This window comes from Mauremys mutica, chromosome 7 (assembly GCF_020497125.1).
Source record: "Mauremys mutica isolate MM-2020 ecotype Southern chromosome 7, ASM2049712v1, whole genome shotgun sequence".
In the NCBI taxonomy this organism is placed as follows: Eukaryota; Metazoa; Chordata; order Testudines; family Geoemydidae; genus Mauremys; species Mauremys mutica.
In genome coordinates, this window is record NC_059078.1 from 59,902,823 (window position 1) to 59,926,005 (window position 23,183).

General features: G+C 42.0%; 1 protein-coding gene across 4 annotated transcripts in view; it reads right to left on the reverse strand.

Annotated features, from left to right (window-relative positions):
• The window catches only part of MARCHF8 (membrane associated ring-CH-type finger 8), a 185,161-nt gene that overhangs the window by 156,935 nt on the left and 5,043 nt on the right, over window positions 1-23,183 (reverse strand). For 2 of the 4 annotated variants that reach the window (XM_045024672.1, XM_045024669.1), the window contains exon 3: window positions 16,322-16,404. The exons of the other annotated variants lie outside the window; for them this stretch is intronic. The gene's annotated coding sequence lies outside the window, so the exon portion shown is untranslated. The remainder of the gene's footprint in view (window positions 1-16,321; window positions 16,405-23,183) is intronic. 4 annotated transcript variants of the gene reach the window in all.

Below are 23,183 nucleotides of genomic sequence, written 5' to 3' on the forward strand. Positions count from 1 at the left end.
AGAATCTATTATAATAATGCATACATCAGTGTTCGACAACCTGTGGGACCTCACAGGTGGACACAGTAAATCCCTGCTTCAAATACTGTTGGCTAACATGCATGCAATTGGGGGCATAGGCTCCTCTTTCTAGAGGTGCTTCTGAAACATGTGCTTTAGCAATCTGTGTGCAACAAGGAGGGAAGCTGAAGCAGGAGCAGCAGTGAGGTTGCCTTTAAGCCCTGTGTCCATTTGAGGAGCCAATCTCTTAGGCCAAATCACTTAACTTCTCTGTCTCTCAGTTTCTCCATCTACAAAATGGGGACAATATGGACTTATCACCATGAATCACCTGAGAGTATGCCATAAGAAAAGCTTATAACTAAATAGACTTTCAGGCCTGTTGATCTGAAGTGCCAGTTTGAAGGCCAAGTTCCTTTTTGCCAAGAATCCCTTCACAGGCCTGGGTGAGTATAGTACTTCAAAAAGACAATGGCTTCCTTTCTAGAGGTGTGTTAACTAATGAGATCCAGTTTCAGGTAAAGATGTACAATGTAAACTAAGCTCTCTGAATAGGCAATTTAAATACTACAAACAACACACCACCACATTCTCCTACTATGTGACACATTTCCATTGATGGCATTGACACTGTAGTAGTATTGTCAGCAGATTTACACAGATACTTCCAATTTAAAGGCACACTGGTCAAAATGTGCAGAGTGTGTAATATATCTGTATATTTTTTAACTGCTCTTACAGTGAAGGTCCACGGAAATATTTTCAGTACCGTTGTTCCCTTGAATTCAAATGAAAACTTTTAATTCCAAAAGGAAATATTTTTTCCACACAATGCACAACTGGCCTGTGGAACTCATTGTCACAACATATAATTGAGGTCAAGAGTTTAGAAGGATTAAAAATAAAGGGCCAGGCTTTACAAAAGTAAGCATTAAAAACTATTTTAAAACCTTAATTTTGTAAGAGCTGTAAACCGCCATGTTTCAGGACATGACTGCTTCCAACTAATAGGGATTAGGAAGCAACAGAGTCTCATAGCATCTTATCGACTAACAGATGTACTGGAGCATAAGCTTTCGTGGGTGAATACCCACTTCATCAGGGATTAGGAAGAAATTTCTCATATGTGGAGTTTATTCCATAATTGCCTACTGCAGGGTTTGTTGCACCTTCCTTCAGCACATCTAGCATTGGCTACCATAGGGGTGCAGCATACTGCACTAGATGGACCACCGGTCTGATCTGGTATGGCAATTCTTATGGGATTATTTCCAACAAATAAACATGCTCCTGCAGTGTTTGCAATCGGATTATCGCAGCACTGTATTCCTGCATGAAAATGCAAGAGTGAATGTGACTTAAAACTAGTCAAATTTCATTTAAAAAGAACAACAACATAAATTGTAGTAAGTAAATTAGACTTTTTAAAAACCTGTTTGAATAAATGTAATGTGTTGCATAACAAAAGGAAAGATATGTGATTTATTTTATTTTAGGTGACAGTGTCCCTCAAATGCATTCAGTGACATCGTCATGGGCAGTGATCTTGCCAAATTTCACTTGTTAAGCAGGACGAACCCTGGTCAATACTTGGATGGGAGACTCCCAGCGAGCCCCCAGCCTGCTAAAGAAATAGGTGAAGGATTCAGCAACTGGCATCCCTCCTTCTCAGTCAGAAGTGAATCAATCTGTCAACATAGTGTTCGGTGGCACTGTTCTAGTGAAGGTGTTGATGTGAAATCTTGAGCACTTGTGAGTGTTTGGAGTCGCCTGACATTTTCCAGGGGAACAGAGTGACCTGGCCACGTTCCTGCTTGGGTTGTTACTTTGCTTACCTACTTTGCAGTTTCAACTCAATAAGATATTTGCCTACTTTCTATAGGCTACAAATGCAACTTACGCTGCCATACCAAACTCTACTAGTTAGTTCTTGTACCAGTTTGCATTTTTTATTTGTTTTGAGCTTCTCAGAACTCCTCCCCCACTAATGTAGCTTAAATAATCTTTTCTGGAGATAACAGATGTGCAGTCTCAAAAAGAGGATCTTGCATCTACATTTTATTTTGTTTTATTGTAGCTTAATCAGTATATCATTAGCAGCACAGTTAAAGGCTTATTATCAAAGCTCAGGGGCCCATCATCCAGTTGCAAACATGAAAATAAATCTATTTTCTATTCCAGAAGTTTAAAATTAGGGAAAAAAAAGAAAACACTTTTCTCTCTCTCTCTCTACCCCACTCTGCCTATGGTGGTGTTTCTATTTACTGTAAATGGCCAAGAGCTCAGTGATCCAGATTCTGTTGTGCTAATCTGGAGTAGTGCAACTGAAGTTTGTGGCATTAAAGTGATGTAAATCCAGATTAAACAGAGCACGTACCATTCATACTGTACTAGTGCAGTCAAAACTTTGCAGCTTGTTGATATTAATTTTTCTCAGTTCCCCTTTTTTTCCCCACTTGCTACTAGCCTAAAAATAAAAGTTTCCTTGCAAGAGTGATAATGTTTTTCTTCGAACAATTTTAAGGAGCAATTAGGAACAATGAAGTCAACTCTGCCACTATTATATGGGTATGGACTACAGACAGGTCATATATATTAGTAGATATTGAGACACTAGAGAACTCACCAGAGATGTCTGCCAACCTAAATGATTCTATTCAAAGCTGGAGTATGATTGTGTTAGACAACAAATACTGCTTATCCATTTGCACTATAGCGTTGTTAAACTATGGGCACAAATCTCGGAGCACTCAGCTCCACCTGAATTCAACCTCATAGAATCAGGCTCTGTGTTTGCTTAAACAACAGCCCCCATCAAATCAGTTGTTCAGAGTTCTAATAACAAAGAAATAAAGGAGGCATTATGGTCCCTTAGGTTTACACATTATTTGTTTTATAAAGTCACTAATTGCAACTGTACTATATAATGAACAGAGCAGTGATTGAGATTCCTGTGGTACCCACAATGTACTAACTAAGCACTGTCCTTACCCCCTACCCCCCCCCCCCACACACAATTCTCTACCTCAGTGAGCATCAGTTCACTCAAGATAATTGTACTCTGCTGGGATAATACACATTTCCAGATGTCCCTCTGTACTTATTTATAGGACAGCTTTTATTAATACTAAAAATGATCTCTCAAAAATAGCCTGGTACAGTCTAACTCACAAGCAAGAGGAAATTTAGAGGTAAGGTTGAAATTCCATTCTCAGCAGACCTTGCTGTATCAGGAATTTCGAACAGACACTCAGAGTGGGTCTTAGACAGAATAATGTTCTGACACCCACACATACATTTTGGTTTTTATGCCAGTCAGCAGCTCTCTACCTGCTCCACATGATTTTGGAATCCATCTTCAAAGGGCACTGCTTGCTCCATCACCTGGACTCCCATCACTGCATCTCCACTTTTCACCAAACTTACTTGGTCAGTGCCATGAGATGCTCCTGAATAAGTGACTCTGATATATGAATCATGCAAAATCCGTTCTAAATGTTGCTCTGAACAGGGTGTAATGTTACTGCATAAAACAAGGCTCCAGACATATCACTCTGAGCTCCGATTCTGGCAGCTCTTGAGCTAAGCAGGGTTGGGCCCTATCAGTATTTGATATGTTCCACCAAGGAACACCCAGCTACTCTGAGAAGTGCCATTCTTCCTTCTGAGTCAGTACTGAACCAATGTCCCAGTGCGACGTTAGGGGGTGAAATTTAAAACTCAACATCCTGACTACTCGTAATCAATTATGACCTAACCAATTTCTAGCTCAAGTGATTACCCTTGACCTCACTGCACCCCATCCCCACAAACAGAGATTGTTTTCTCCTTCATTGCATGTCCTAATCTGTTGTGTAGTGGTGCTCTACACTGTTTAATGGCTACCATGTTCCACCACACAGGTGGCTGCAGTTCAGTGGTTGTGGGTGATGTGATTCTCTGTGTATCCCTTCCTTGTTTAATTAGGAAAGAGTAAAGCTTGATGAGCGTGCATGCTGATTGTCAAATGAAAGGCAGTAGAGAAGGGCAGACTATCACTTTCATATATATATATATATATATACACACACACACACACACACACACACACACACACACACACACACGCACCACTTGATCAGCAATGTTTTGGCAAAACAAGCTTTAGAATAGCTACTAAAACCTCAGCACTAAACTTTGTAGGTTTAAACAAAATCCCTCCAAGTTATTTTGATGCACTTTCACTAGAGCATTTTTAGATGTTATTTTAAAATAAACACTTCACAGTTTATCCAGTGAATGTAAATCAATCAAATATACATGTCATGCAAGCTCAACAGGGTGGATTACAGCTGACTAGGGATAACAATTTCCAGAGACAAATCCTGCCATTGAAATCAAGGGGCTGCATGCAGGAGCTGGGAGCAGGCGTGGTCCATACACTTTAGAGAAGCGGTCTTTTAAACCAGTTGATTATAGCGGTCTTCACTAAATAATGCCTTTGCAAATAATTAATGTAACTGCAACATTCATTCTTTTCCCTATTCCAATTACAGAGGATTTTGTGAATATTGTGGTATAATGTTATCTACCTACAAAGGCACAATAGGAAAGATTTTAATGGTGACCACTGTAGATTATCCTTTTTTACTACTACCTGTTAATTTATTGTTTAAGGGAGAGAGAGGAATTACCTTGTGAAAGGGGATGGGGTGGGGTGGGAGGTGGAACTGAGGAATAAGAGAGGGAGCAAGGGGAGCTGCTGAACATGGGGGGTAGGCAGCTGGCTCCAGGCTGGGATGGAGCACCCTGGTAGTTTCAACTGCCGTTCCTATAGCAGTTCTTGGGTGGCTGGTGCTCTCAGGTGGCAGTGCCTGTCCCATCCTTCACCCCCCAGTCAGCTGGTGTATGTGTTCCTGCCCCTCCTCTGGGCAAGGTATCTCCATCAGGACCCATGGTGGATGGAAGGAGAGACTGGGGAGTCCTACCAGCTTCTCAACAACTGATCTGATTTAATGTGCCACAACGGCCACTCCAGCTTCCACTCTTGTCTCCATCCATTGTGTATGCGTGCGGCTGGGAACACAGCCGGATCCTGCTCTCGCCTCCATGAGAACAGTGGGGAAAGAAAACATAGGATATGGATAGGAGTCGGGGCAGTCAGGGGACAGGTTCTAGGGGGGCAGTGGGAGGGGTCTCAGGAGGGGGCAGTCAGGGACAAGGAGAAGGGAGGCTTAGATAGGGGGTGGGGTCCTGGGGGGCGGTTAGGGGCAGGGGTCCCGGAGGGGGCGATCAGAGGACAAGGACCGGGGTGTGTGTGGATGGGTTGGAGGATCTGTGGGGGGCAGTCAGGGGGCAGAAAGTGGGAGGGAGTGGATGGGGGTGGGGCTACCCCCTCCCATGGAGTGTCCTCAAATATGGTAACCCTACCCACCAATGACCATGTCATTATTTACCATGCTACCAGTCTTCGTATAATCTGCAAACTTCATCAACAACAATTTCATATTTTCTTCCAGATCGTTGGTAAAAATATTGAATGATATTGGGCAGAGAACTGATCCCTGTGGGACGCCACTAACAGCTCCAGGTAAAGCTGGAGATCAGCCAATTTATAATCCATTTAATATGTGCCATATTGATTCTATATAGTGCTAATTCTTTAATCAGATTGTTGTGCAATTCTAACTCTTGCAGAAGTCTATTATGCCAACACAGTTACTTTTATCAAGCAAACTTTTAACCTGGTCATAAAATGATATGAAGTTTGATTGACAAGGCCTAGTTTCCATGAAGCTATGTTGATTGCCATTAATTATATCTCCATTTGCTTGAATCCCATATCACCCATTTCAAGCTGCTCAGGATCAACATGCTGCTATATAACCTGTGTTCTATTAACAGCTTTCTGTGTAGTTTAACAAGAAATACTGGGGTATTCTTGAGCCTTGGTTCACAAATAATACATAAAAGATCAATAGGACAAGATAGTGCCAGTCACTGCCACACAGGGGGCAATGGGAATTAGGGGCTCAAGCATCCAGGCCTGATGGGGTGGGAAACCTCTTACATTGTTCTCAAGCAGGTCCTTCTGGCTGGCACTGAATCGGGGGAAAGGGAGGCGGATGAGAGTTTGTGGGAAGTGACATGAAACATCATTTCAATTCATAATCAAGGAAAGGCCCAGGATGGGAGAGGTTGATCAAAGCACTCTGGCTGTGGCTGAGTAAAACCAAAGCAAATAAATGCAGGGCTGCAAAGGAGAAAGAGGAACTGGGTCAATACACACTGCGGGAGTGCAATCGCTCAGTCATTCAGGGGGGCGGGGGGTTGGGCAGAGAGAGAGAGAGCACACATGCAAAGAGAGATTATGATTCCCCTATAGGTTGTCACAGTCCAACTGAATAATATTTCTTCTTTCAGGAACAGAAACAAAGGTCGGGAAAGAGAACTTTTAGAGACCTCACTACAGTGAAAAGGACTTCAGAACATCTAAACCAAAAGTGCTCATTTCCCTTCCAAATTATCAAATCTGTCACCTCGGGAAAAGACTCTGCAACTTTAAATACAATTTCCTTTAATCAAATGATTCAAGATGGGAATGTCTCTTACCAGTAATACTTACGGACTAGTAAAGGAAATTTGCATGCAAACTTCTAACTTGACATAGGAGGTCACATGATACAGCACAGCAACGTCTACGTATAGTTTTAATTTATTTCCCCTCCTCCACCATAATCTGTGAAGAGTTACATGAAAAATTGTGTAACCCAGAGGAAAATAGCTCTGGGTCTTTGCTGTGCACTGATCTTACAGAACTAATGAAGAATTTTTAAACAAATGCATCCATTTACAGGGAAAACTGAAAGTTTGTGTTTTTTAAACACAGCGTAAATATTTATAACAGAAGATACTGACAAGACAAAACAATCTCATTATTGTTTTAATGCCAACACGGCTCACATTCTGTACACAACTAACAATGATGTATTTTTAGGAAAACTCTGCTACATCACTTATTTTTACTACAACAGGCGATAATGTTTGTTAAAGCTACTTACAAACAACAGGAACCTAAGCAACCTTCTTCACAATTGTTCAACTATTTCCCCAAAGAAGGGGTAAGGAGAATATGCTATTGTTTGAACAATTTTATAGCCTACTTTTGAGAAGCATGAAATTCTAATGTGTCTCCCCATCTCCAGGCAAACAGGAAATTTCCAAAATTACATGTCTGAGGTAAATCCATGCAAAAGACTGATTTAAACACACAACCTATTTCAGCTTAAAGGCACCTTTCTACACGTTTAGATTACTACCTACATTTTTGTAAATCTAAAGAAATTCTAGATTGTCATCACAACAATAAGCCTTTAAATTCATGTGACGAACTACAAATTACATTCTTTGAACTGATATAATATGACAACTGGACAAGCCTAGTGAAGTCTTTTCAAAGGTTCAAATGTACAGCAAAAGGGGAAAGGGCATCAGGACTCCTGGATTCTATTCCTGCATCTACCACAAACACACTGTGTGACTCTGGGCAAGTTGCTCTTTGTGCTTCAATTTCCCCATCTGGAAACTGGGCTGATTCTTATCTACCTTTTTAAAGAAACTTGACATCCTTGTACAGATGGATTTGCAGGGGTTTCCGTTTATAAATTGACATTTACCAGAAGTTAACACACCACAATCCCTGAGGTCACAGTTACTTCCTAGTTTAAGTACAGGGAAATACCAACGCTGCCACGCTTTAATGTTGCTGCCCCTACCCCCGCCCCTGTCGGCAGCCCTGCTGGTACAGACCCTACAGGCAGGGCTGCCGACGGGGGAGGCAAAAGGGGCAATGACGTTAAAGTACTGCCGCAGCGCTTTAGTGTTGTTGCCCCTTCCCCGGGACTGGTGATTTAAAAGGGCCCGGGGCTCCCGGCTGCTGCCACCCCAGTAGTGGCCGGAGCCCCGGGCCCTTTTAAATCGCCATCGGAGCCCCGGACGGCAGGAGCCAGGCAGCACAGATGGGTTGGCTGGGGAAGGCTGATCCCCCCACAGCCACATCCCTTCTGCCTGATGCCCCACCCCTTCCGGAGGCCAGAGCCGGCCCCCGTACCGATAAGAATGTATTATTACTTTCACCCCTGGAAATAGCACAATGTGTCAGATATCATGAAGTGGTGGCAACTGTTGGTGAAGGTCATTTGAATGGTGAGTGCTGTACATGGTTTGTTCTTTTGTTCTCTAGTGTTGTAGTTCTTAACTTTTAACATCCTGAGACGCAACCCAGGACCTCCCACCCACCTACCTGGGATCTAACTGGAACAACCCCATTTGTTTAGCAACATGAGAAGGGCATGGTGATCATTAGAGCAGAGATTCTTGTGAATGGAATTGGAAATGCTCAGTTGTATAGGACCTATGAAGCACAACTAAGACATGCTAATTAACATGTTTTAAAACCCACTTAGTACTCATTATAGACAGACAGTCTGGTTTAAAATGTGAGCTGGTTGTGGTTCCATAGGGCAGGTCACGTGATCTCTCTGTGCTTTAGTCCCTGGCCTGTCTTATCTTTTTTATAATGTAATCTCTTCAGGGCAGAGATTGTCTCTTACTATTGTCTCTTTACTCATAACAGAAAATGGTTTAAGTGTTAAATGACTTTTTTGTTTCGGTTTTCATCAAAAAGATTAGTAGTGATTGGACCTCTAAGATAATGAATGCTAGTGAAAATGAGGTAGAATCAGAGGCTATAACAGGGAAAGAACAAGTTAAAATTACTTAGACAAGTTAAATGTCTTCAAGTCACCAGGGCCTGATAAAATGCATCCTAGAATACTCCAAGAGCTTACTGAGGAGATATCTGAGCCATTAGCAACTATCTTCTAAATGTAATGGAAGATGGGTGAGATTCCAGAAGACTGGAAAAGGACAAATATCATGCCAATCTATAAAAAGGGGAATAAGGACAACCTGAGGAATTACAGACCAGTCAGTTTAACTTCAGTACCCCGAAAGATAACGAAACAAATAATTAAGCAATCAATTTGCAGACACCTAGAAGATAATAAGGTGATAAGTAACAGTCAGCATGGATTTGTCCAGAACAAATCGAGTCAAACCAACTTAATAGCTTTGTTTGGCAGGGTAACAAGCCTTGAGGATAGGGTAGAAGTGGTAGATATAGTATAACTATACTTTAGTAAGGTTTTTTTATACTGTTTCACATGACCTTCTCATAAACAAATTAGGGAAACACAACCGAGATTGAGCTACTATAAGGTGGGTGCATAACTGGTTGGAAAATCATTCCCAGAGAGTAGTTATCAGTGGTTCACAGTCAAGCTGGAAGGGCATATCCAGTGGGGTGCCGCAGGGATCAGTTCTGGGTCTGGATCTGTTCAATATCTTCATCAATGATTTAGGTAATGGCATAAAGAGTACACTTATAAAGTTTGCAGACAATACCAAGCTTGAGGGAGGGGGTTGAAAGCATTTTGGAGGATAGGATTAAAATTAAAAATGATCTGAACAAACTGGAGAAATGGTCTGAAGTAAATAGGATGAAATTCAATAAGGACAAATGCAAAGTACTCCACTTAGGAAGGAACGAAAAGCTGCACACAAACAAAATGGGAAATGACTGTCTAGGAAGGAATACTGTGGAAAGGGATCTGAGGGTCTTAGTGGTTCACAAGCTAAATATGAGTTAACAGCGTAACACTGTTTAAAAAAAAAAATCAATCAAACCTAATTCTGGGATGTATTAGCAGGAGTGTTGTAAGCAAGAGAAGAGAAGTAATTCTTCCACTCTACTCTGCGCTGATTAGGCCTCAACTGGAGTATTGTGTCCAGTTCTGAGCGCCACATTTCAGACAAGATGTGGACAAACTGGAGAAAGTCCAGAGAAGAGCAACAAAAATGATTAAAGGTCTAGAAAACATGACCTATGAGGGAAGATTGAAAAAACTGGGTTTGTTTAGTAGAGAAAAGAAAGAAGAGGGGGACATGATGATAGTTTTTAAGTACATAATAGGTTGCTACAAGGAAGAGAGAGAATAATTGTTCTGCTTAACCTCTGAGGATAGGACAAGAAGTAATGGGCTTAAAATACAGCAAAGGCAATTTAGGTTGAATATTAGGAAAAACTTCCTAACTTTCCTAGGCACTGGAATAAATTTCCTAGGGAGGTTGTGGAATCTCCATCATTGGGGATTTTTAAGAGCAGGTTAGACAAACACCTGTCCGGGATGGTCTAGATGCTACTTAGTCCTGCCATGGGTGCAGGGGACTGAACTAGAAGACCTCTCGAGGTCCCTTCCAGTCCTGTAATTCTATGTATGTACAGCACATAGCACAATGAAGCCCTAATCTTGTTTGGGGCCTCCAAGTATGCTACTGTAATACAAATAGTGAAATATACCTATACATATCTTAAGTGCTTCCTAATACCATCCATGACCATGTAAGTAATTGCTGTAGTTGAACCGGGAGCAGATGTGATTGATGAAGAGAGAGGTGATGTCTCTTGTGAATCCCACTGTTAAGATGTGGTCTGTGCTACGAGGAGTTTAATAATCCCTGTGTCGTGCTATTATTATTCAAGCTCTATAAAGCCTTCATCCAGAGTTCAGTTTCCAAGGGTGCCATGAATAAAATTATTTCCCTAGAGCTCCATATCATAGGTCGTCCCAACAAACTGCAGCCTGATTTGAAGCCTGTGTAGTAAGAAAGAAAGATAAACAAAACCTGTATGATTTCTTCCTCTCTCAAGTGTTCCTGCTGTATTTTTTAATACCAGGCACCCAACAGCACAGAGATCTAGGACAAACAGCTAATGTTTTCCTCAGGCCAGTCCCACAAATGAATATGACACCACCATGTACCAACAGTGACTACATACTGACACCTCAGCACAAACACATTTCCTTTCATTACTCAGTTATTCCACCAAGTAAGAGAGGGGAAACATTCATGTCATTTTCCCCTTACTCTCTACAACTGTACTTCTATGCTACAAGAAAATAAGAAACTGACATGACTGAGCCTCATAGACAAAGCATTCCTTACTCAAATCTACAATGAAGCTATTCATCTCCACTGTACCTAAAATAACCACTGCCTGCGACAATGAAACTATGTGGCTATGTATACATTTTAGTTAACGCCTTCATACATTTCCAAGAAAGGCCTGTGTTCACTTAAATTCTTCTCACCCCTCACCCTTTTTAGTTTAATTCGCAGCCTCTCTGCAGCAGCCCATACTTCACAGTGAGTGATATGGCTGATCCCTGTTGGACTTCAGCTACTTAAGGTTTCAAAATACAGTACAACTCAGCAAACAAATAGTTCTCAGAGCTCACAGAAAACCCATCTAACAGCCTAGGCCCTTGTTCAGAGGTAATAATAAATAGGTTTCCTTAAACTTCAGCCATAACATTAACAACACCAACCACATACACCAATACAAATATATCAGGGATTTAGAGAAATACCACAGAACTGTGAGTGCGCTTATGTACCTATGTGTACACCCACCCACACACTCTTACATACTTTGGGTCCAAGTCCATCAAAAATCATTCACGTGCTATATCACCAGAATCTAGAGAACTCCATTTCCCTACTGCTTAGGTGCCTGATAGTTTTTAAGTAAGTCAGACCCTGAAGTAAAGACCTTTCTGAAGTTAGACACACATCAGCTGGTACCCAGGATAACTTCCCACGACCCCTGACAGTAGCCCACGAGAGAGCAATATTTTGTCAGCCAACCAGATTCAGAAAGAAGGTTGTGACAGAAAGAAAGCTCCAGTGGTGGAGCGGATTTTTGGTGCTACTGTGCATCCACAGGGCAGTTAAGGAAGATTAATGGGAAATTTTACAGACAGGCAAAGTCTGGAAAGGATCCAGGATCACGACCATGCCTTGACATGGACTGGAATAACACATTTTGAAAAGCTATTACCTTTAGAGATAGCCTCTCCGCCTCCTCCCTTAATAGATGCAGTTTGCTTTAAATTAGTCTGGACAAAAGCCAGTGAAGTGAGCCAAGTGCTAAATAAGTCCCAAGATAGGAAGCATCCTGGATCAAGTGATCATAATATTATGAAAATCGGAAATATTTGTGAGGGTATGACCAATACACTTTAAGAAATCATTTGATTCTACAGGAGAGAGAAATGCTCTAAAACTTTTTTTTAAAACCAAAATTCTGTTAACTGTGCGGAAAATGTCCCTTGAAAACCTCCTGTGTGTCTGCTAGAACTTTTAGAATGATAGCATTCAAGACTGCTGCAGAAAAATACATTCCCTGGGACCCATGCCTGAAGTGCCCAGGAAATGCACTTTGGTAGGGCAGCAAACAATACCACACACACTCATTCTTACAGCAGAACAACCTGTTAAAAATTAGCATAGACATGCAATACTGGGCACCGTATAAATTCCTACCTGGACTAGACTGACAGAAGCAATGTGGAAATAAAGTTTTAAAAAAATGATTAACCTTTTATTTTAAATGAGAGAATATTGGTTTAAAACTGATAATCAACAACTTGATTGTCTGGTGTTACAGAACCAAAATAAAAGTTCCCAGTGAAATGACTACCAATTATTTTTGCTGTGCAGGGTTAAGACAGCTGGCATGCTTCACTCCAGAGATGTGCTATACAGTTATTTTCTGTGTTCCTGCAATGTAAAAATGACCAAAAATTGATCTTTTGGGTTTGTTTCTGCATGTAAAATCATTTTCTCCCAGCACCATGGCTGGTCAGTTCCTGGACCTCCAGGGAAAATCCAGGGTGCTATAGGAAATGGTGTTTATGCTTTAGTAGGTGGCATTCTTCCCTTGAAGTCATGACTAGAGCCCTACCAAATTCAGGGTCCATTTTGATCAGTTTCACGGTCATGGTGTTTTAAAAATGGTTAATTTCATGATTTCAGCTATTTAAATCTGAAATTTCAGTGTTGTAATTGTAGGGGTCTTGACCCAAAAAAGAGTTGGAACGGGGGGGGGGGGTGTCACAAAGTCATTATGGGGGGGGGTGTAGTACTGTTAGCCTTACTTCTGTGCTGCTGCTGGCAGTGGTGCTGCCTTCAGAGCTGGGCAGCTGGAGAGTGATGGCTGCTGGCTGGGAGCCCAGCTCTGAAGGCAATGCCACTGCCTGCAGCAATGCAGAAGTAAGGATGGCATAGTGTGGTATTGCCACCCTTACTTCTGCACTGCTGCATCAGAGCTGGGCCCTTGGTCAGTAGCTGCCACTCTCTGACCACCCAGCTCTGAAAGCAGCAGCACAGAAGTAAGGGTGGCATTGTATGGTATTGCCACCCTTATTTCGGCACTGCTGCTGGCGAGGTGCCTCCTTCAGAGCTGGGTGACCAGCCAACAGCCACCGCTTTCCAGCCACCCAGCTCTGAAGACAGCACAGACGTAAGGGTGGCAATACCACAACCCCCCTAAAATAATCTTACGATCCCCTTGCAACTCCCTTTTGGGTCAGGATCTCCAATTTGAGAAATGCTGGGCTCCCCCATGAAATATGGTCTTTTGTGTGCTTTTACCCTATGCTATACAGATTTCATGGGGGGGATACCAGATTTCACGGTTCATAATGCGTTTTTCAAGGCCATGAATTTGGTAGGGTCCTAGTCATGACTGAACCTGTGCCCGCCATGGTACCAGGGAGTACTGTGCTACTAGATGTGCTGACAGAAAACTGCTGTCTTGGAAGACATTACTTTATTTTATAGGCAAGCATGCTGTTCAGTGATTGGCATCGTGTGCCTCTTGATGTGACATGGTAGTGGTGGTGAAAGCCTCTAGGCTGAGACGTGTAATATTCCTGCAAAATTCTATTAGACAGAAAGTGGTAGGAAACAATTCTGTGTCATGTACGTCTCCTAACATTTCCTGCAAGGTCTTGTGGCATCTCCACATTGCAGCGACTTTGACAGTTTCCTATGTGTATCAAGAAGGATAATATCGATGACCTTACATTTATATATCACCCTTCATACAAACAAACGCTGGGTCCTACAAGGTGCTAAACATCTCCAATGGCAGGGTTTCCTTCTCTCTGACCCGGAAAGGTACCTACTTCTGAAGTAAAACATGACAGCTGTTTAAAAACAGCACAAAACAACACTGCACAATAGCTTAAGTGAAGAAAAAAAAACACTATAGCCATATAAACAGTAGGGAATTTGTTTTATAATGCAGAATTTAAATTACTCAATTTTGAAATCATGTCCAGGACTCTAAGGTTAATAACAACATGGTTCTTGCAACCACAAAAAAATGCCAGGGAATTTTATTGAGCACAAGTGATCAAGGATGTGGTTTTACTTCTCACCCAAATCACAGCACCCCCTTAGCACGCCTTAGAGCTGGGCACTCACTCAGCAAAATGCCATCAACACCACTTCTTACAGCACCTGTTTTCTCCCTGGAGGTTTCCCTTCCAAGTATTGATCCAGCCAACCTTGCTTAGTGTATGACACGAAATGAGTTCAGAGTGGGAGGTAGTATGGCTGTAAATTAATGCTCATAAATAGGGGTCAATGGTGGAAATACAACCTGGAATATTTTTAGTATTTTGCTAGTTGAGCAAAAGAAGCAGATACTTATAAATTACCCATCACAGTTCCTTATACCATACTATAGACATCCAGGTTCAAATGCAACCTCTAGAATCCTTCTCTTCAAAGTAGCAGCCAACATCACACACATCAACCAACCATCTTTGGGTGGAGCATAGAAGTGAAAAGATAAAGCAGCCATTGTTCAGCTGATAGGGTGCAAGACTCCTGAGTTTCTCTCATCACAGCTCTCTCAAAACCTGGAAAGCGCAGCAAGAGGAGATAAAAAGTGTGTCTGGAATTGGAAAATCTTATAAAGCATAAAGCTGCAGGAACACCCCCATTCCATACACTGCAATGAAAATGGTTACAACTCTTGAAAGTAATCAGCATCCCTGACAGCTGTTAGATTGAAATAGTATCTTTTCTAGGAGGAAACTTGGAAGGACTCGTGATAGCACACCACACCATTTTCTAAGTCTCTCTTTATTGCCCTCTCTCAGGTAAAGTGACAAGCAACAGTGCACAAATGTGACCTTATTTGCTGACTATTTGGTAGATTCCAGTAGAGAAAGCAGCAAAGAAATATGGAAGAGAACAAGTCTGATTTAGTGCTTGATCAGGAAATGTACTGAGTGCCCTCAACCTTCCATGTGTACAAACATGGTTGAGTATCTTCAGCACCTCACATGATAGGGCACAACCTTAACTTTGTCATTTTCCCCACTCGAGTGCTGCACCACACAACCTTAATCTTAATATAGCTTTTTCAAGGAGTTTCCCGTTTTGTGACTTCCAGCCTCTTTTGATTTGCAAACAAGTTAATATATGCAAATTCCACAATCTTGAATAATTAACACTAAAATGCAGTTTCGCAGGATGTCCACAGGAGAGGTATCTCCAGTAACTGCCTTTGGAGCTGCAGAGACAACTTCTTGTCAACTGCTGCAAATGGACCATTTTGATTACCACTATAAAAATGTTTCTCTCTCCCCTGCTGGTAATAGCTCACCTTAACTGATCACTCTCATTAGAGTGTGTATGGTAACACCCATTGTTTCATGTTCTCTGTGCGTGTGTATATATCTTCCTACTGTATTTTCCACTGCATGCATCTAATGAAGTGGGCTGTAGCCCACGAAAGCTTATGCTCAAATAAATTTGTTAGAGCTCCTAAGGTGCATAAGAGCCGGGCTCTCTCCCCACTCACCTAACAAAGCATATATCAACTAGCATAGGCCATATCTTACAAGGGCTGTAGGAACAGAAATGTTATTAGCTGAAGTTTGCCTCTTTCTATTCACAAATTGTCTAAGAAGAGATTCCATTTTTCTCTAATTTATTCTTTATTTTGAATATTTTCTGTGACCAATAATGTTCTTGATTTTTAGGCTTGGTAACAATCACTTTCTGTGACTTTCTGCAACAAAGAAACACAGGTGAACCAAATTTGTTTGGAAAATTTGCAAAAATAATGCAGCTCTTAATTACTGCACTATTTGCCAGGTTCTATCCACGGGAATTTGGGAGAAATACCTTTGCCTGTTTGATCTTGTGTTGGCAATGAGCCGACAGTATGTCAGAAGAAGCAGAACCTGAAGAAGAGCTCTGTGTAAGCTTGAAAGCCTGTCTCTTTCACCAACAGAAATTGGCCCCCAAAAAAGATATTACCTCACCCACTTTGTCTCTCTAGTATGTTGGAAGGACAGTCAGATCTGGAACAACCGCACAGGGGAAGACCGGTCAAGAGGAATGGTAGGATGCTAACCTGGTACTCAGGAGACCGGGATCCAGCTCCCTGCTCTGCAAAAGACTTTTGGTGAGGTCTTGGAGAAGGCACTTAGGCATTGCCTAGGGGGGAAAAAAAAATCACAGGAACAACACTGGGATCCACAAAGCCTGAGTTAGGCACTGAGGTTCCTATACAATGAATGGGGAGAGACAAACACCCTAGAACGCGATCCACAGAAGCCAGCACACTAGGTGGGGAACCGGGTCAGCTAACCAATGGGAGATGCCAACAAGAGGGGTGCATGGCAAACCCTGCCCCTCTCACCCAAATAAATTTGTTAGTCTCTAAGGTGCCACAAGTACTCCTCGTTCTTTTTGCTGATACAGACTAACACGGCTACCACTCCGGAACCTCTTGGAGATATGCACCTAAGTCCAGGCTGCAGGGAGGTGCCTATCTCCACTAGTGATCCCCAAACTGGGGGATGACAGGCGCGCCTCCGCCTAAGTCACATGTGGGGCCCGATCTGGCAGGCATGCTCAGAGGTCACTTAACTCCACAAAACTGCCCCAGGGAAGAGGGAGGAGGGGGAGGAAGATGAAGATGCTGCCCTTCTTTATAACTTTAGCCCAATGGTTAGGATACTCCCCCAGGATGTGGGAGACCCTGATAAGCAGAAGAGATCTGAACAGGAATTGCCACCTTCCAGGTGTGTGCCCTAACCACTGGGCTATAGAGAGATTTTAACTCTTTCTCTGCCCAGTTTAATTAAATAATTGAACAACATTAAGTAGAACAACTTCAACAGGAGAGACTGAGGGAGCCCCACATCAGAATATCCCACAGCCCAGCGGTTAGAGCACTCACCTAACAGGTGGCAGATCCCTATTCAGATCTCTTCTCCACATCAGGCAGATGGGGGAACTTGAACCTGTGGTCTCCCACATCCTGCGTTAGTACCCTAACCCCTGGGCTAATGGCTTTGTGGAGTTAAGTGGTCTCTAAGCATGCCTACTGGATCAGGCCCCACATGCAGCTTTGCCTGTCTTCCCCGCACTTCCTGGGTCACCCCAGGGCTTAGGTGGGAGATAGGCACTCAAGCGCCTAGAGTGAGGCAGTAGTGAACATGCCCAGAGACAAAAACATGGGCCCCTACAGAACTTACAATGCAAAAATATAGGTGTTGAGCAAGTGTAGACGCCCACAGGTTAGGCAGCAGCTGAGAGAGAGTTTTGTGGGTCACAATGGCACCTAAAAACAGGACTTAGGCACCTAAATATATTTGTAGAGCCCATCCTCAGTCTCTGCATGCCTCAGGTCCCCATCTATAAAATGGAGATTGTAGGAGGGCACTTCCCAACTCACATGTGTATTGTGAGAATAAATACATTAAAGGCTGCGAGGTGCTAACAGTTGTGAGTAGCCACAGAATTACTTAAGATTGTCTGTGGTCAAGAGAAGGTAGCAGAATTCACACAAACCAATCAAGTCAACCAGCAACAGGCAGGGAGAAAAGAGGAGGGACCACAGGTAGGCCTGATAGATGCTGACAAAGAGGGAAGTGGAAGCCCGTGGAATTACACCAGGAATTAAATTGATCCAGCATGTGAACAACTCAGAACATAGTCCATCTTTTCATTAATTTCTCTGACCCTTAATTTAACGAGAAGCAGCTATAACTTCACTGTTCTGTTATATTATTTTATTTAATTTGGAAGAAGGTTGATGGACATTTTTACTGTGCTTTAACAGACAGTCATAACTACATGGGTCTCATGTGGATTATCACCCAGTTACCTCTCGACATGTAATGAATAACGCAAACTAATGCTATGTCACCATCATCCTCAGATCATTTGTAACAAAATAAATCCATAAGAGCTGCTAGAAGACAATTATAAAAAGCTCTGAGGCATGAAAAGAAACAAGATCTTTCACTGCACTACAGTGTTAACACACTGCATAAGAATACTAATGCAGTTAGAAGGTTGAAAGTTTATCCCACATTGGCTTTGGTTTTGTTATGCTGGGAGCAACAGATATTTTTACCCACTGTGTTCAAACCACATAAGCTGCTTTTTTAATAGCTGTAGGACTGAGCTGACCTAATGAAAAGACTAATGTAAAGCTTACCTACTTCATTCTATTTCCTTCTAGTTAAATCAACAACTTTTTTAAAACTGTACTAACCCGATTACCACTTTTTGCCTATCTATTGTGCCTTGTTGTAAAGGATCTCAGAGTAGTTTACAGTCAAAATCAACACCCTTGGAAGGCTGCTATTGTCTGGGTTGTGGGCAAAGAGAGGTTAAATGACTTTGTCCAGTGAAAAGAACAGGAGTACTTGTGGCACCTTAGAGGCTAACAAATTTATTTGAGCACAAGCTTTCGTGGGCTACAGCCCACTTCATCGGATGCATGCAGTGGAAAATACAGTAGGAAGATATATACATATACACACACAGAGAACATGAAACAATGGGTGTTACCATACACACTGTAAGGAGAGTGATCAGTTAAGGTGAGCTGTTGTCAGCAGGAGAGAAAAAGAACTGTTTGTAGTGATAATGAAAATGGCCCATTTCCAGCACTTGACAAGGAGATATAAGGAACTGTAGGTGGGGGGAAAGATAAGCATGGGGAAATAGTTTTACTTTGTGTAATGGCCCATCCACTCCCAGTCTTTAGTCAAGCCTAATTTAATGGCGTCCAATTTGCAAATTAATTCCAATTCAGCAGTCTCTCCTTGGAGTCTGTTTTTGAAGGTTTTTTGTTGTAATATTGCGACTTTTAGGTCTGTAATCGAGTGGCCAGGGAGGCTGAAGTGTTCTCCAACTGTTTTTTGAATGTTATAATTCTTGACGTCTGATTTATGTCCATTTATTCTTTTATGTAGAGACTGTCTGGTTTGGCCAATGTACATGGCAGAGAGGCCATCATGTGTATTTTCCACTGCATGCATCCGATGAAGTGGGCTGTAGCCCACGAAAGCTTACGCTCAAATAAATTTGTTAGTCTCTAAGGTGCCAAGTACTCCTGTTCTTTTTGTGGATACAGACTAACACGGCTGCTACTCTGAAATTTGTCCAGTGAGTCTGTGATATATCTTGGAATAAATTGGGGTTCTCAAACTGGGGATTGGGACCCCTCAGGGGGTCACGAGGTTATTACATGGGGGGTTGCGAGCTGTCAGCCTCCACCCCAAACCCTGCTTCGCCTCCAGCATTTATAATGGTGTTAAATATATTAAAATGTTTTTTTAATTTATAAGGGGGGGGGTCACACTCAGAGGCTTGCTATGTGAAAGGAGTCACCAGTACAAAAGTTTGAGACCCACTGGAATAAAACCTAGATCTCCTGTCTCCCAGCCCAATGTTTTAGCCACAAAGGAACCATCAATCCACCCCTTTTAGAGCTAAGCAACAATTTTTGCAAGCTGACTGGATTTAGCTCTGCACATGTGTATATATAACTTGGAACAAGAAAACGCTATTCCACAACAGATTGAATATCTAGGATGTTATAAGGACGTAGCAAAGTATTTTCCTGCTCAGGTTTGGTAAATGCTGCTCATCTTCACACAGAACCTGCCCTCATTCAGTAGCTGTGTCTTCACCATGCAAGCCCCGAGGAAAGCAGTCATGTTTTGATACAAAGCTGCAGGGGAAACTAGTTATATGTCCTGGAAGGCCAGGCTTCCAAACAAAGTCATACAACAAGTCAAACAGCTGGTGGATTTCCAAACGGCATTGGCATTCCAAGGAAAAAGACTAGCTACTTAATACATCCATTTTTCAAAGTCAGTTTGCACCCCAGGTAAATTATTACCTGATGCCATTTTTGCTGTACTGCTTTTATTAAAGACTTTTGCTTTCCTTTACTGAAAAAGCACTGCCAACTCTCTTTCTACCTAGCCCAGCATTTACCCTCCAAATAGCCAAAAGTATGTTTCAAAGACAGATGGTTCACAGGGGACAGATGGAGCACGGCTGGTGAACAAGGCCAATAAGGCTGTTATGCCATTGTAAATGGGAGGAGAGGAGACATCAGAACAACCTCCAAACTACAGAGAGGCCCAAGCTATGAAAATATTTCAGAACCCCTGTACTGAAACGCACCTGCTTATTTCCGTCCATCTTTCTTCAGATAAGAGTATTAGAACACAGTACTACATTTACATCTTTCTATTCACCTTACCCTTGTGACTGATGATTTTGTAGTTACAAGGGATTATTACAGGGGACAGACTGGCCTCACGCTGATTCACCCTCAATAACACGCTGTGCTTTTACAACTAGAAATAGAGAGATCAAAGAGATTATTCCTCTGTCCTGGGTGACCCAAGGAACCAGTGACAGTGAAAGCAGATATAAATAGTCCTCCTAGGAACTCCCTCAGCTTGCTACAGGACTGGTTTCAGTTTGAAGGAGGCTTTTTCACTGACTGTCTTGTCTCCTTAAGTGGTGATGAAAAATTTAAGTAAAATAAAGGTTCTCTGCTGTAAATAACTGTATAAGAGGAAAAGGATCTCTCATCACTGGCAGTAGTGCTAATATACAGAATTGAATCCCCCCTGCCCTGTCTCCCATTAAACGGTTAGCGAACAGGAAGTATAAGTTGACACACTTGGAGTCTGATTTTCTCTTGAGTTTTGCTTATTCCTGCTAAAATGACTCAAAGTCACTCAACAGCTGAAATTCCACCCTGAAAGTTAACCTGACATCAGCTGCTCAAAACCTACTGGTGCACTGCAGAGCAAATTCTGTTCTCAGTGACATCTGTGCAACCCTCATTGTCTGCCATGACTGAAACTTTTATGTCTACATTACTACTGTTGCTACAGCAGCACAGCTACAGTAGTGCAGCTGTGCCACTGCTTTCCTATAGCAAGCAAAGGGGCTTTTCCATCAATGTAGTTTGAGAGGCAGTAACTAGGTCAACAAAAGATTTCTTCCTTCGATCTTGTTGCATCTACACTGGGAGTTAAGTCAACCTAACCATGGCACTCATGGCATGAAATGGTCACAGCCCCAAATGGCATAGCTAGGTCAATCTAATTTTTAAGTGTAGACCAGGCCTTAGCAAACAGCCCTGCTGATGGGAATAGAATTCAGCTCCCTCTCCCATACCTGTGTTGACTAATCAGGACTAATGACTACAAGAGTCAGTCATGGTAACAACTTATTTTGGTCACCAAAGTCAGCAGATCTGACCTACAACACACGGAGGAAGCAGATGCATTGAGCAAGAGGCTACCATTTGTACACAATCACTTTTCATAACACAGTGCACTACTGCACTTCAAAAAGGAACTGAAATGCTTTTAAAAATAAAATGGGGGGGGAGGTTGGCATGTTTTTGGGGGCAGGGGCAAATGTCATCACTATGCTAATGATGCCCCACATTCATTCTTTTTTATTTAAGATATGCTCTATGCATCCTTGACATATGGATTAGGCCCCTTTTAGCATTTTTATAAATCTAAATAAATAAAATAAGAATGACTTGATACTTTGTAGGCTTGTTGTAAACAATGTATGGTGAGGCAGTCAGATGCTATGGCAGAAGCTGCTGTCACAATATATAAAACACAAGACCGCAAATATTGGAGTAAATAGAGGAGAAAAACCCATTTGAGTGGGGGCAAAGAGTTATGTTACCTGGCTTTCATATGAAAAGCCTAGGTGTCCAGGGAACCAGTAAGTTGTACAGGGCTGATAGAGAGGGTTTCAAGGAGACAGATATAGAGCCATTCTTGCCTTCTTTTCCAGCAAGCTGGAGGCGAACATGCAGAGGCTTGACTAGTTGCCAGACTGAAAAGTTAGAGGAAAAAGTGAGTTGGAATGAGGTTTAATTACTTCCCCTCCTCCTTTGTCTCTTGGCCCTTTGGTTCTCCCATAAAACTGTCTTCTCTCCATCTATCCTTTCTCAAGACTTTTTCTTTTCTTTTTATAATCACAACTGAAATCCCATCAGTAGTGTGTTGTCATGCTGCCACAGGTCAGCACACTGAGTCAATTCACTGTGCAGAAGACAGCACTTCCTTTACAGTAATTGTCATTGCAGTAACATTTTGTATGACACTGCATTTCAACAGGGTCCGTGATTTGCTTTTTAGGCTACTAGCCAGACAGATATTTTTTTTCAAAAATAAGGGTTTCTGTTGTTCTTACTAACTCAGTGTACTAATACTACTATGCACTCCTGTAGTGTATTCCATCTGAGCATCTCAAAGCACATTACAAACATTAAAATTTAACTTTGCAACTTTCTGTCCCTATCTCTATTACACATATGAGGAAATTAAGGCATAAAATGGTTAAGTGATTTGCCTAGAATCTGTGACAGAGCCAGGAACAGAACAAATGTCTCCTGATTCCAGTCACATGCCTTGACTGTAAATTCATCTTTCATCCCATTATCAAAGCAAGGGCCCAATCTTATGAGGTGCTGAGTAATCTCAACTCTAGGTCAACAGAACATGTGTCACAACAAACCCATAAGCGAGTTTTGTACATATTTTTAAATGTAATATTAGAATTGTTCTATAGGAATAATTACCATACTGGATCAGACCAGGGGTTCATCTCCAGTATCCTGTCTCTGGCAGCAACTAGCACTAGCTGCTTCAGAGGAAGAAGTCCTGCAGTACTAGACAGTTATGGGATAACCTGCTCCCAGGGAAAGTCCCCTCTCCACTAGCTGCAAGTTGGCTCATACCCCAACATGAGGGTCTGTATTACTTCCAAAACTTTTTTTTTTAAGTTTAACATTAGCTATTGTTAATCTGAATTGCTTAGAGCAGAGGACTCATTTACTTGGCTCATGCCTAAATTTGAGAAAAATCCCATCCCACAAAGAAGCGGGACAGTCACAGATCTATCTGAATGCAAATTAC